Source organism: Amyelois transitella, chromosome 18 (genome assembly GCF_032362555.1).
Source record: "Amyelois transitella isolate CPQ chromosome 18, ilAmyTran1.1, whole genome shotgun sequence".
NCBI classification, from domain to species: domain Eukaryota; kingdom Metazoa; phylum Arthropoda; class Insecta; order Lepidoptera; family Pyralidae; genus Amyelois; species Amyelois transitella.
The window spans coordinates 9,589,162-9,605,648 of record NC_083521.1 but is presented as its reverse complement, the minus strand read 5'-3'; the positions used below and the strand labels follow the sequence as shown (position 1 = coordinate 9,605,648).

General features: G+C 35.6%; 1 protein-coding gene across 1 annotated transcript in view; it reads right to left on the bottom strand.

Annotated features, from left to right (window-relative positions):
• The window catches only part of LOC106136656 (MAM domain-containing glycosylphosphatidylinositol anchor protein 1), a 137,837-nt gene extending 122,491 nt beyond the window's left edge, over positions 1-15,346 (bottom strand). Inside the window, exon 1 of the mRNA XM_060949175.1 lies at positions 15,278-15,346. The gene's annotated coding sequence lies outside the window, so the exon portion shown is untranslated. The remainder of the gene's footprint in view (positions 1-15,277) is intronic.
• Positions 15,347-16,487: the final 1,141 nt, after the last annotated feature.

Here is a 16,487-nt window from a genome sequence, read left to right as displayed (position 1 = left end):
GCTATAGCCTACAAAGGCTGTACCTACTTGACTCGTCTGATGGAAAGCTCGGCCCACATTTAGTGCGTAGTTCAAAATAAAATCTTCAAAGCTTTGAGGGCAGGAAGTTTTCGCATAAAAGGCGAAAGCTCGCAGCTTTTTTTAGGGTCCCGTACTTAGTTTTTACTGACATGGCATTTTTATATTATCGTTTCGTCTGTTTGTTTGTTCGTTCGTCTGGGGTTAAGCTCAAAAACTATTGTACTAGAATGATGTAAAGTGGTAATTAAACAATGGTCAGAATTTAATATCTAAAATCATACTTTACCATATTTATTTGCATTTTCATAACCTATCACGTCTCTATCCATTACGGGGTAGTCAAAGTCAATATTCAAAAGATTCGAATAGCACGTTTAGCTTTCCAGATAAGGCATTAGCTTTGTAGTTGACATTAAAAAAAGAGATAAGTTACATACATACATACATATGATCGCGTCTAGGCATTTTGAGGCTTACAAGCTTGGGATTCTTTTTTTAGGCGATGGGCTAGCAACCTGTCACTATTTGAATCTCAAATCTATCATAAAGCCAAATGCTGAGCTGAGTGTGGCCGATCAGTTTTTTCAAGACTGTTGGCTCTGTCTACCCCATAGACATAGACGTGACCATATGTAAGTATGTATGTAAATAAAATAAAACCGTTGACATCAGTCAATACAAATTCAAATTCAAATTCAAATTCAAAATTTTTATTCATTATTATAGGATACTATATATCGCTTAATAATTGTCGTATGGTTTAACAACATTGGTTGACGTCAAATAAATTACTTAAAAACTAAGTTTACTGCCGCTTCCAAGGCGTCAGTGCAGAAGAAGCGGTAACAAACTGCACTGCAGCATTTTCTTCAACAACGTCAACTTCACAATATTAACAACAATATTAACAAACACATCTCAAAAAAAAATATATTAAACATAACATCTCTTATCGCGTGTTATCTCGGCTACTGCACGATAATTGTAAAATATCGTGGGCATCGTGATGCGATAAAGATCTTATCGTGATTGCCCGACACTATCGCGTCGAGATAAGGATTGTGTTCCACCGCCTGTCGTCCTTTTTAACGCTCGATTTTTATCTTTTGCTGTTAGTGGAATTTTAACGAAAAAATTAAAGAATATATTATAACATTAAAACATCAATTAATGTTATACTTGAATTGAAATTTTTGCCATTACATAAATAAATATAAACTCCTATTTTATATAATAAAAGTGAAAACGAATTATGCATTTGGGCTTAATACGATGGTTGACTGTTTGTATTAGTACAAATTCAAAAGTTTAGTTTCACAACATTGGTTGTCATAAATTACAGTTTAAAACTGTGTTTATTGCCGAAGCGGTAACAAACTGCACTACAACATTTTCTTTAATAACATATGTACATTTTATAATAAATATTTATATTTATCCAAGACCCAGGCAAATCAGAAAAAGTTCATTTTTCATCATGACCTGACCGGGATTCGAACACGGGACGTCCGATGACACAATCAAGCGCACTACCACTGCGGCACACAGACTGTATTGTCCTTATATTTATTACCTAGTGTTAGAAGTCGGATAAAAATATAGTATAGCTTTAAGTATGCACAAACCTTAAATCTATTCTTCGTGTGTGATCCAATATAAAGTGCAGTCCGCCCTGGTGCCTGATAAGCGTTATCTCCAAAACATATACCGAAGAAAAACAAGCAAAAGTCATCTTATGCGTTTGAGTGGGCGTTAAGTATAGGTCAATAAGGTCAGATGCAGTGTAATCAATTAAATTTATAGTCTTGTTGAATTTTGGAAAATGATAATAATGTCAACGGGTCATAACGGTCATTTTGATGTATGTACGAATGCATTTGAATAATAATATTAAAATGTGAAAATTTTCCAAATGTAATTATTGAAAATGCGTAGTTTTGTTATTTTATTATACTTTATCGAATCGTGGATTTTTAAAAGGTCAGGTCAAGCGTACTCTCAACCGGCATAGTTGCCTTTGAAGCTTAATCAATGTGGATGATAATTAGGCACGCCTGTTTTACGATTACAAACTGAAGAAGAAATATTGTACGCAAAAATCCTTATGCCATAAAAAATTAAGACAAAATAATTGTAGTGAAAATAAGTGGGCTCAGCTTTGGTGTCCAGAGACCGTTTTCAGAGTATTCTTTTCTAGTCTCAGCCATTAAATTATAATTTCTTTATATTTGCTTAAATAAAATCTCGTCTTTATCCCTTACGAGAATAGGAAACATAGCCAACCAAACAGTTTTGGAAATCTTCATAATTCAGTAAAAAAAATCACCAAAATATTTTGAACATGATATTATATTAAATTAAATAAAATCTTTATTTGAACCTACTTACGAAACAGCCGTTTATCACAGGAAATGACACGGCCAAAAGTTTGGGTCTACCGCCATAACTCCTGTATATTGTCACTATCCTTTGAAAGTCGGTTAAATTTGCAATGCGTATGAGCGGGTAGTGGACCAACTCCGTCCCATTTTATGTATTATTATCGGGCTTGCATATTTATGAGGCTATTCGTCTGACTTTTAAGGTTATCTTTGGACAATAGTTATTTTATGAAATGAGTTGAGATTGCCCCTAGACTAGTGGTAAAGGTAAGTGTACCCGTAACAGGTACATGTATTAAGGTACAGGGAATGAAAGACGAACTTGACTTGGATCAATCCGTTTTGATTCAACATTGTTATAACTGGTTTTATGTTTAATAGTTTGAGTACTAAAATACAAAAAATACATTGACTTAAAAGACTCACAAATAAACACACTTTCACATTTAAAATATAAAAACCTGATTCACCCAATCCAGGATCCATGGACAAAGGCATACCCCAGGCTTCCCTCCAGCGTGGTGAGGATGCAACCGGGACTAAAGCCAAGAGGAAGATTTAAAGAAAATTCTAAACTTTTTATTTGAGTGACAATGATATTTTTACTACGAAGAACTAGTAGTTCCGCAAGGTTGCGAAGAGAGAGTCGCTTCGTGTAATAACCTGACTTACCCAATCCAAGTACGTGGTGAAAATAAACCCAAGCCTACTTTCCAAAAAGATGTGGAGGCAATTAGAACTAACTCCGTGAGGACAATAAATAAATAAATATATACAGGACAAATTACACAAATTGAGTTAGCCTCGAAGTAAGTTCGAGACTTGTGTTACGAGATACTAACTCAAAGATACTATATTATATAATAAATACTTATATAGATAAACATCCAAGATCCAGGCCAATCTGAAAATGTTCTTTTCTCATAATGCCCTGGCCAGGATTCGAACCCAGGACCTCCGGTGTTACAGACAAGCGTACTACCGCTGCGCCACAGAGGCCGTCAAATGACTTTATTATATCGTTCAAAAGTTCACTGAACTTTATACAATGTCGTTGTCGCGGTAAAATGTCATACTATAATGATCAAATTATATTGCAAAAGCTTTTGTATGGCATCTCTAATATCAAATATATTATCTATTGCCATACAATTGCAGGAAGTAAGTTATCATTCCAAACACAACGCGGATGGAAATGTGAATTTTAATAGGATAGGTTCATTTCTAAAATTTTAACACTTTCGATGTCTATGATTTGTGTCGTTATATACGAAGTCAATTAATTGTATTGTACTTAAGAGATCTATATTAATTATTTGTCTTCCAGTGAAAATGCTGTAATGTAGTTTGTTTCGTCGCTTCATCGGAAACTGTAGTAGATAAAGATTTAAGTGATGTGACGTCAATCAATGACAGCTAGTATTCAATTTTGAAAATAAGTCTATTCTATTATTTGAAAGGTAGACTGTTAGATACTGCTATTAGCATTAAGTCCGCCTATGGTACTTTACAAATTGTAATTGTTACAATAAAGAATTAATAAGTATGGAATTGATAGTGCCGTGTGGTTCCCAATACAAAAAAGAATAGGACCACTCCATCTCTTCCCATGGATGTCGTAAAAGGCGACTAAGGGATAGACTTCCAAACTTGGGATTCTTTTTTAGGCGATGGGCTAGCAACCTGTCACTATTTGAATCTCAATTATATCATTAAGCCAAATAGTTAAACGTGGCCATTCAGTCTTTTCAAGACTGTTGGCTCTGTCTACCCCGCAATGGATATAGACGCGACCATATGTATGTATGTATGTAAATAAATATATTTTATACAAATACCGCATTTAAGCGATGTTTAAAATTCCAATCACCATCTTAAAAGTCAACAAAAGGACCCCAACATTGAAGATGCGGCTATATTTGGCTCACTTTCATCCCCCACCCACTTCAACCCTTAAGTGGGGGTCGTAAAAATTTATCGGACTCATTGAAGCCACCCGATGGTCTCAGAAAGAAAATCTATTCAAAAAGGTTGAAAGTCTCGGGGAAATTTATAAGGGAAACCGATTGTTTCATTTTGGTTCTTACATCTCATCCGTAACGGCAAAGTACAAAGAAAAGTTAGTACGGTTACATACATACATATAATCACGTCTATATCCCTTGCGAGGTAAACAGAGCCAACAGTTTTCTAAAGACTTGAACGCCACGTTCAGCTGTTTGGCTTTATGATAGAATTGAAATTCAAATAGCTAGCTACGCTAGTCCATCGCCTACAAGAAGAATCCTATCCCTTAGTCGATATAAGCCTATACCTTAGTCGTCTTTTACGACATCCATGGGAAAGGGATGGAGTGGTCCTATTCGTTTTTCTATTGGGGCCGGGAACCACACGGCATAGAAGGTTGTCTGTATGTATGTATGTATTGTATTGCAATACCAGATAAGCCTAGCCGCCATTTGATTTCCGTAAGGTTTTTCAATTGGGATTAGTATACATACATACATACCGTCTATACCCCATACGGGGTAGACAGAAGCAACAGTCTTAATAAGACTGAAAGGCCACGTTAAGCTGTATGGCTTAATGGTGGAATTCATATTCAAAAAGTAACAGGTTCCTTCCTACCCTGAAGAAGAGGAATCCAAAACTTTTAGTTCTACATTCATTCATGTTTTTTAATGTAGACAATGTGCATTCGTCCACGATTTAGATTTAAGAGATCTATATTTGTAAATTGACGTCCGATGAAAATGCTGCAGTGTAGTTTGTTCCGCCGCTTCTTCTACACATGCGTTTTGGAAGCGGTAGTAGTTATAATTAGATTTAAGTTATGTGACGTCAATAAGACGACCTTATATCCAATTTTGAAAATAAATCTATTCTATTCTATAAGCTTGGGATAGATATGGAGTGACACTTTTACAATAATAGATATGAGTGCGCTTTACCTCAATCTGCCTGGTGGTAAGCAAATCAAGGCCTTAGGTGGTGCACGCAAGATCAAATAATGCCTATTCCACTCTTGCCTTGAAAATCTCCAAGTTGTTTGTATCGGGGCAGAGAGATGCGGGGAGGGAATTCCAAATCAAAGCGGTTCGCGTGATAAAAATTAAACTTTTTTTGATTTGTAAGTGTATGTGTGCGAGTTTGAAATAATCCTTCTAATATTATAAATGCGAAAGTTTGTGAGTATGTCAGGATGCCAGTATGGATGTGTTACTCTTTCACGCAAAAACTACTGAACCGATTACCATGAAATTTACTATGCAGCTGAAGATCCAGAATAACATAGAGGCTACTTTTTATCCCGGAGTCCCCGCGAGAATGATTCCACGCGGACAAAGTCGCGGGCGGCTTCTAGTAGTATCATATTCATACATACATACATATGGTCACGTCTATATCCCTTGCGGGGTAGACAGAGCCAACAGTCTGGAAAAGACTGAATGGCCACGTTCAGCTATTTGGCTTAATGATAGAATTGAGATTCGAATACCTAAAAAAAATAATCCCAAGTTTGCAAGCCTATCCCTTAGTCGCCTTTTACGACTTTATGCCTGAATGAAGAAAATTTTTCACGGAGTATCATATTCCGTGAATAGTTTTCTTCATTCACCATCACATAAAGGCGTTTCCATATAGGTATTTATTGGAACATTATAGATAACTCAGCGAAACGCCCCCTCAAAAAACTCGTTCGCTTCGTTAACCCTCCGCTGCCGCTGCTCCGCTTTTTGTCCATATTTACCGTTCCATTTCTTTGACATCAATCCAATTCTGGGATCGGGAACAGCAGACTTCGCATTATTCTATTCAAACGTAGAGGTACATTTTCAGCGCGAATTTTTTTTTTTTTTTTTTTGGAAAATGTGATTCGAATTCAATTTGGTTTGATTTTTGTTGACTCACTTTTTTAGTAGAAGTTATTTAATTTTTTTGAATAAAATACATTTTAATCAATTGAATGTTAGTCAAAAAATATTAAATGCTAGTTACGTTTTTTTTTTTAAATTAAATACTTACATAATTCGTTTAATTTTTAATGAAAAAAGACATCTACCGAAAAAAAAAATAAAAATAATTAAATTTACAAAAAAAAAAAAAAAATGTTCGTCAATATATATTTTTTAATTCTGACCTCTTTTCTGTTTTTATTTTTAATTGGTAATCCTATACACATTGGTTTTAATGAGGAAACAAATACACAACATGATTTAAAATCTTTAAGGAGATTTTCTTTAAAAAGATATATTCTTAAAAAATAAAAAAAAGGAATCAAAAACTATAATACCAGCAGATACTTTAAGAATCACTTAATTGTCCTGACTGTTTGTTAACATATCCTAATTTTTAAAGTGGCGCATAATAATTTACCTTAAATTTTTGGCGTTTCATCAAACATCTAAATCTCACAGCTCACATAACAAGTTATTAGAATAAATATCTTTTAAGGCTTATAAACTTGGGATTTATCTTTTAGGCGATGGGCTACCAACCTGCCACTATCTTAATCCACTCCATCTCTTTCCCATGGATGTCGTAAAAGGCGACTAAGGGGTAGGCTTATAAATTTGGGATTCTTCTTTTAGGCGATGGGCTAGCAACCTGTCACTATTTGAATCTCAATTCCATCTTAAAGCCAAACAGCTAAACGTGGCCTGTTAGTCTTTACAAGACTGTTGGCTCTGTCTACCCCGCAAGGGATATAGACGTGATTATATGTATGTATGTATGCACTATCTTAATCTCAATTCAGATTGATCGCTGAACGTGACTTTCAAGTTTTTTATCGAGATATTGACTCTGACTACCGTAGAAGCTATAAAAATTCTAACAAAAAAAAAACCCTAAAATTAGGGAACTAAATTTAGGAATAAAATAAGGACACTAAAAAAAGGAAATTAATTATGAATGCACACTTTTTTTTATGGGTAAACTACTTTACTAATTGGCCGTGTGGTTCCCATTACCAATATAAAAAATAAAGAATACGACCTACTAAATCTCTTTCCCATGTATGTCGTAAAAGACGACTAATGGATATTCTCATAAACTTGGGATTCTTCTTTTAGGCAATAGGCTAGCAACCTGTCACTATTTGAATCTCAATTCCATCATTAAGCCTATCAGCTGAACGTGGCCTGTCAGTCTTTCAAGACTGCTGGCACTGTCTACCCCGCATGGGTTATAGACGTGATTATATGAATGAATGACCGAATAAATTAAGTAATTACTTTTCAGTGATCTTTTAAAGCTTGCGTGGGTGAACGAGTGGTATGGTTTGAACTAGGTACCTTTTTCTTTGTGCAAAGGTCGAAGTTCTTTCTTGGGAGACTGTTTTTTTATACATACATACATATAATCACGTCTATATCTCTTGCGGGGTAGACAGTCTTGAAAAGATTGATAGGCCACGTTCAGCTATTTGGCTTTAAAATAGAATTGAGATTCAAATAGTGACAGGTTGCTAGCCCGTCGCCAAAAAGAAGATATCCCATGTTTGTAAGCCTATCCCTTAGTCGCCTTTTACGACATCCATAGGAAAGAAGGAAATAAATCCAATCTATCATTAAGCCAAATAGCTGAGTGTGGCCTATCAGTATTTTCAAGACAGGTTGCTAACCCATCGCCTAAAAGAGGTATCCCAAGTTTATAAGCGTATCCCTTACGACATCCGTTGGAAAGAGATGGAGTGGTCCTATTCTTTTTTGTAATGGTACCGGGAACCACACATGGTAGGTATTAAAGTGTAAAATTTGCAGCTATAATCCTTAACCATTTACAATAGATTCAACATTATATGTTTAAAGACAATCAAACTATCGTAAAATATGTCCAAAACTTTTAAATGTAAGTAGAAAATATATTACATGAAAGAGGTTATAATCTCTTCTTATTCTATGCGATAGTCCAGAGTTTACAAAACCCAATTAACATAAACATTCGATTTAAATATCGCTTTTTATTATACTTTACGGAATTAGTTTGACAGATTACAAAACAACCGGTTAAACAAATATATTTAATCTACACCACGCTTGTTTTATTAAATTTTAATAGAATTTATCCCTCTGTGAAATCGATTCCCAAAAACAAACATGCGTTTTAAAATGAATCTATCACAAAAAAATCATTGGGGTTCTGTATATATTATGTTTATTTTTTTAAGATTGGAATATTAATTTAAAAAAAGATGTTTACGATTTCAATGCTGACTACTACTAAAAAAAGTAATTCCATGGATATTTAATTTAACGATTTAAACTTATCGTTCGTACCACTTTTAACCTAAATTATTTCCACATATTACCATTTTGGAATAAGCAAAATTAAAAATAATAAATAATACACGTATAAAAAATTAATTGTAACTTAAAAAATAAAATAAATTAAATGTAACTTAAAAAGTAAATTACGTTACTTGCGCGTTTAATATCTGTATTATTTATAAACGGTATAATGCAACACGAAAATTTAATTAAACAATCTCGAAATGATTGAAAGGCCACTCTCTAACTTCATACATAAGAATGTATGTAACCAAGTTGTTGTTAAAATCTATACTAATATTATAAAGCTGAAGAGTTTGTTTGTTTGAACGCGCTAATCTCAGGAACTACTGGTTCAAATTGAAAAATCTTTTTTGCGTTGAATAGACCATTTGTCGAGAAAGGTTTTAGGCTATATAACATCACGCTGCAACTATTAGGAGCGAAGAAATAATGGAAATAGTGAAAAAAAAAAACGAGGAAAATTATTCATCCTTGACGGTTTCAATGATGCCCAAAAGTAACTATACCACGCGGACGAAGTCGCGGGTACAGCTAGTATAGAAATAAAACGGTATTATTTTGTGAAATAAAAAAAAACTTCCATTGTAATCATCTAACAACAAGGTCATCACACAAATGTCACGAGTGAACCCTAAAATCAATACCACATGTAGGCAGGCATCGACTCCAAAATATCATGTTTATTACAAATAAATGTCGGTTTTGTGAATAACAGACGTAATATGGACTCGTATTATCTCCTCGTCCATACGTTAAAACCTTTGACGTATTATTATCGATGGTTTGAATAAAATAGAGAAACGATTTCGGTAGGGTTCTGTGGGCTCGGACGGGACCTTTTAATGCTTTTTAATGCCGGGATCGGAGGTTTTTTTTTTTGGGTATATTTTGACGACTTTTTTTTTACGATGCGAGTAATCTGTTTAATGTAGTTCTGTTTTACAGGTTTAAAAATATTTGTATTTCGTTGTTGGAGACTTTTAGTTTTTAGTGTGAAAAGTCGAAGTGGACTACACTATGAAATATTGATAAATATTTCGTTTAATCCAGCCAGGTTTACTCCGAAAATGGCCAATTCTATGTAAAAATACATTGAAAACAATATTTTTAATATTTTAAGCATTTTTATTGAACTAGAGTGGATGGGCCCTCACATGGGTCTTTTGGAAGAAATATTCTACTAAAATAAGTAGCACGTTTGTACTACAATTACTGTATTGCTCTTGGATATTATTTTGTGTACATAAATAAATAAAATTAATGGAAAAGTTAGAAGGGGGAGTTCTGAACAAACGTAAATACCAAATCGGGTACGTCTTGGCGAAAGGTCAGGTCAAGTCAAGAGTACCCAAAACCGGCGCGCTCGCATAAATATTGAAGAGAGTTAGTTATAAATGTTAATAAAGCGAAAGAAGATTACCAGGAAGTGGCAAGATGTAGTCTCTGTCTACCCGTCCAGCAAAGAAAAGTGATTTTATACTCATATGTTTATATTAGTTGCTCCCCTTGCATTTTGAAGTAAAAAATTAGATACTTATTATGTTATTCCAGGATATTTACTACTCGTGTACCAAATTTTATTAAAAACTGCCCAGTAGATTGTTCGTGAAAGAGTAAAAACATATCTACATATCCTAACAAACTTTCGCGTCTATAGTATACTAGAGGCCGCCCGCGACTTCGCCCGCGTGGAATCGATCCCGCGGGAACTCCGCGATAAAAAGTAGCCTATATGTTATTCTGGGTCTTCAGCTATCTACATACCAAATTTCATAGTAATCGGTTCAGTAGTTTTTCCGTGAAAGAGTAACAAACATCCATACTGACATACTCACAAACTTTCACATTTAAAATAACTAGAGGCCGCCCGCGACTTCGTCCGCATGGAAACCCTATCAATCCCGCGGGAACTCTGGGATAAAAAGTAGCCTATATGTTATTCTGGGTCTTCAACTACCTACATACCAAATTTCATGGTAATCGGTTCAGTAGTTTTTGCGTGAAAGAGTAACAAACATCCATACATCCATACAAACTTTCGCCTTTATAATAGTAGTAGGATAGTAGGAAGTAGGATTACCGTTATACAGAACCCACATTGAACAAAAAGGTACTCACTCGTACGGTGCGCGTGACAAAAAGACATAAAGAGCCGTATGCGACGTTTTTACTCGTACCATCCTCGGGAACGAAGGACGTGCTCTGATAAAGGTGTGTCCACAATTGCCTGGAAATAAGGTTGTGGCGACATCTCTACACCACACGCCATAACAGAAAATCACACAACAACTGTCAATCATCGCGAAGAAATTGACGCGCTCAACCAATAGCAGCGTAGAATCTAAATCGCGATTTCAAAGATTTCACGGATTGGAGCATAAATACAACCTCCGACTCAACATCGCCGGAGCTGCGGTTCCCCAGGCATAACACCTAGCCTGGCGGAAGATCTTCGCTTTAATGGCGGTTGAGATGAATCATCGCTCCCGCTACAACGTATATCGTCAGCCCCTCTGTGTCTTGCCCGGCACTTCAAAAAAGGACTTTAGGAATACCTTTCCCATGGATGTCGTAAAAAGCGACTAAGGAAAAAATAAACATGGAATTCTTCTTGTAGGCGATGAGCTAGCAACTTGTCGTGTAGCGTGTAGCAATACAGCTGAATATGGCCTTTCAATATTTGCGAGTTGGCTCTGTAAACCCCGTAAAGGATAGTCGTGAAATTTATGTATGTATAGAAAAAAATAATAAGTGCGATTTAGAGACAGCGGCATTTTTTTTTAAAATAACAAACCGCTTATTTAGTAACAACGACGAAGTATTTCATTATTAAAATGTCATTTGATTACTTTAGCAGCATAAAGGTTACTCGAACGTTAATTTCAACTTTGTTTAGTTAAAATTGAGGTTAATATAATACGCTCACAAATAACATCATTTAAACAAAATTAAAGTGTCAATATGACATGTTAATTACGTTTCTAAATTACAACCGTTTAAGTTATTGTCTGAATACACGCACAAATCACATAAAATTACTTAAGAAATTCTATAAACATCAATTTCAAATATTTTTCATTCAAAAACAATTCATCTCAACTTACAAATGTGAGCCCACCTTTATGTTAAATATTACCTTAAGTTATAGTATAACTCATTATAAATATCGTAAGGTTGTCTTCAACATAGTTTCTTGTGATTTATGCTCTGATTTTACAATTAAATAGTTATCTTTTCTTTTGTTAACTTTTGTTTATAATGAGTTCATGAATGTATAATTAATGAGGTCCTCCGTTAATTATTGTTTGAAATGTATTTTCTTTTTTTTATAGGACTTTCTTGTCTGGTCTTGAACACATTGTATTTGCATTTTTTTAAAATAATTTCTAAATGTATTCAACCAGCAGCGTGTAAAAATATGAAAAAGAAAAAATATGTCAATATCGAATAAATTATTAAATTTTTTGATTCACAATAAAAGAGTATTACGGTTATTGAAAAATCATTTTGGTATTTAATTTTTCTGCTAAAAATTATATCATATTAACTCAAATTTATATTAATACCTACTCAATTTTTTACCCGTAAAACTAAGAACACATAAAGTGTCATTATTTTAAGGAAACTTATTTATAAGTGATTATTATAATAATAATAAATAACAATAAAAAATGATTAAAATGATGTGTATGTAATCAATTTATCTTAATATTTAGATGTGATCTTGTTGATCTGGTGAAAAACGTATGTTTCCAAATTCAATATAAAAAAAAAAGTTTAAAATGTATATCTTGATTCACTTTCAATTTATATATTTTATTCAAATCAACATCAACAAAAAGCATCCAATTACTAAATGATCGATCAGCGTAGGAGGACTAGTGATGTGCAGTAATTTAAATCTATCGATAAAATTCCGTAGGAAGGTGTGCGGTCGTCGATATAATTAAAATTCTTTTGGGCTCACTGATTTTTTGGATCTATTTTTTGTTGTCAATAAGATAAGCTGTTATGCTTGAATGCGTTATTAATTTATCGATGTTTGAAAACCAGATTGACTTTTTAATTTCATCATGGTAAGTGCCGTGTGGTTCCCGGCACCATTACAAAAAAGAATAGGACCACTCCATCTCTTTCCCATGGATGTCGTAAAAGGCGACTAAGGGATAGGCTTATAAACTTGGGATTCCTCTTTTAGGCGATGGGCTAGCAACCTGTCACTATTTGAATCTCAATTCTATAATTAAGCCAATAGCTGAACGTGGCCATTCAGTCTTTTCAAGACTATTGGCTCTGTCTACCCCGCAAGGAATATAGACGTGACCATGTGTGTGTGTGTGTGTGTGGTAAGTGCCTTAGTAACATCTTCTCGTATGATTCTCGGCTGTTTAGAATAAGACCAGTCTATCACTTTTGATGTCATAAAAGACGACTAAGGGCACATTTTTCGAGTGCATCTTTTACAATGACCCAATATTAAATAATTTCATCTTCATATATTTTACAGTTAATATTCTAGTGACTAAATTATTTCATTTTTGTTATTATTTAATAAAATACTCTTCTCACCTTTCTATATTTTATAGCTAGGCTTAGCAAAATGGTAATGATGATATAATTACCTAAGAAAGTAAAGATTGCTGACGGAATAATTTAATTAGGTTTTCAGTCTTAATACTAGACTTAGAATTCTAAGACTGCTGAGAAAATTTTGCAGAATAAATACTCATTAAGTGATAGGTAGGTTTGTATTGTTTACAATATCAACTTTGTAGATTACAACTATCTGTTTCCTCTAGGTAGAAAAAGAGGATTAAATGACTAAAGTTAATTTAATAATTAAGTAAAGGTGATTGAAAGGGTTAAAGTGCCCGGCTAAAATGCGCAAAAATGCTTGTGAAGGTGCCTACCGGTTCAAATCCTACCTCGGCCATGTACCAACGACTCTTTTTGAGTTATGTACATTAGTTTTAGTGCTAACCGATGCTCTTACGGTGAGGGAAAACGTGCATATTCAAGCAACTAGATATGTAATCGTGATCCATAGTTGCGGAGGTCAGATGGGAGTCGCGTCGTGTAAAAACCTGTCCAGGATTCATATTCAAAGGCATCACTCTGGAGAAGAGCATCCTGGGCTCCTCTCCAGAGTGATGAAGATGCAACAGAGACTAAAGCCAGGAGGAAGTAGAATTACTTCGACTCGAAATAATATAATAATAATATATGTATATAGGCGTCGGGACGTGACGACCCCATCGCCCTCTGTGGAAGGGTTTCCTTCCCAGTGCAGGCAGTCTCCGCGGGGCGGCTTGTGGCGAAGCCGTTGGTGAGTGGCGACACCACGGACCCTACCTCCTGGGGAACATACAGACATGCGCCATACACACACATACACATAGTGACACTTTCCCCGCCTCTGGCTTGCCTTGGCCGGCCGGCCAGAGTGGAGTCGCAAGAGCAGATCCTATGCTCCAGGATGGAAGTGTATTGCACGTAATGGCGTAATAGCGGGGAAACCAGCACGGGGTCATGCCTCGTGCTCGTGAAACCGGGGCCGCACCTCTCGGCATCCTATAGCTGCTTTTAACGTGTTGCGCCCTGGCCGCCGCATGGTGGCTTATTTAGGGTGCCCACAGGCTGCTGTATAGCCAATGAGCAGCGAGTCACCATCTGCCTAATCAAAATTATGTGAGAGATTTTCGAGGCAGATGTCCGTATCTCACTCCATAGCCCAGAAATCCAATCCATTAGCATCCCATCCGCATGACCCAAATTAAGTAAATCCCTTCCTGGCAATAGTTTGGCAGCTATGGAGGGCTGTCCGTTGGTGCATCCCAATGGTTCATCAAGGGACAGATCTCCACAGCTGCAGCCATCTCACTTTAGAACAAAAGGTACCAAAGGGCCTCTTCATGTTGGCTTCGGCCCCATGAACGCCTCCCAAATGACCGGGTCCCTATGGGCCCGTGCACATTTTATATGTATATCATATATAAAATTTTAACTTGGGGATTTTCAAGGCAAGAGTGTAAAGGCACAATATGAGCTTGCGGGCACCACCTTCGGCCTCATCTTGCTTACCATCAGGCAGATTGAGGTCAAACGCACTCAAACCTAATATAATTTCTTTTTTATAAAATATATACTTATATACGATAATAATCTTACCTTGTAATCTTATCTGTGCCGTGTGGTTCCCGGCACCACTACAAAAAAGAATAGGACCACTCCATGTCTTTCCAATGGATGTCGTAAAAGGCGACTAAGGGATACGCTTACAAACTTGGAATTCTTTTTAGGCGATGGGCTAGCAACCTATCACTATTTGAATCTTAATTCTATCATCAAGCCAAACAGCTGAACGTGGCCTATCATTCGTTACAAGACTATTGGCTCTGTCTACCCCTTAAGGACTATAGACGTGATCATATGTATGTATGTATGATACTTATTATGTATAGAATTAGGCTTTATTAGAATTCTAAGACACTGAGAAAATTTTACAGAAATTAAGTGATACCTACTGATAAGAGGTACTCGTATTGTTTAAAATATCAACTTTGTAGATTAAAATCTTACCTGGCTTATCCAAATCGCTAAGGAAATCGTCAGTTTCGGTATAAGCCGTAGTCCTCCCCAATGCGGCTAGGACGGACAGCCAGACCCAGGGCGCGCCGCCGCTGACAGCTCGGCCCATCATCACTCACTTCATCACTTCACTCTCACTACACTGCACACACTTCACTTGTTTTTGAGATTACCTGCAGACAAGAAGGAGAATTGGTTTAGTGAAATTTTAATTTAATTTAAAAAAAAAAGAATGCTTAATAGTTGCCAGTGTTTTTGTGGGCAGCGTGGAATTAGAATTCAAATTCAAAAAATTATTTGGAATTATGGAATACTTCATCTATACTTATATTATTAAGGTGAAGAGTTTGTTTGTTTGAACGCTCTAATGTCAGGAACTACTGGTTCGAATTTAAAAATTATTTTTGTGTTGTATAGACCATTTATCGAGGTAGGCTTTAGGCTATATAACATCACGCTGCAACTATTAGGAGCGACGAAATAATGGAAAATGTGCTTGTCACTTAATAATTGTCATATCTTTTGGTTTCACAACATTAGTTGACGTTCAAATAAAATACTTAAAACTAAGTTCACTGCCGCTTCCAAAGCGTCAGTGCTGAAAAAGCAGTAACAAACTACACGGCAGCATTTTCTTTAATAACGTCAACTTCAACGCTTCAAAACAAAACCTTCAACTTAACGCCGAGAGGAAGAATGTGATATGTACTAGCAACCTGTCACTATTTGAATCTAAATTCTATCATGAACCTGTCAGCCGAACGTGGATATCAGTCTTTCAAGACTGCTTTAAATAAACTTGATCATATTAGTGAATGAATGAAAAAAAAAAACATTCATTTCATGAAATATTAATATGAAAGTTCAGATTTCAAAAAACATAAACAAACTTAATTATTCATTCCGTTACTCGCTGATACAACAACTATCTGAAAGTATTATAAAACACAGCAAAGCAGAAACTGAATAATATTAGCCCGACATTAATGAATTCAGGTGCAAAAACTTCATTCTTATTCAAGGGTCAGCGCGAATTTCACGCCGCCGCCCGTGTATATAAGGTATGGTCAGGTCAAGAGTACCCGAAACCGCCGAAGCGAATGTGGATGAAGCGAAGGAAGTATGCAGAGATCGAGGCCAGTGAAAAGATGTAGTCTCTGCCTAACCCTCCGGGAAAAAGGTGTGATTTAGAGTATGTACA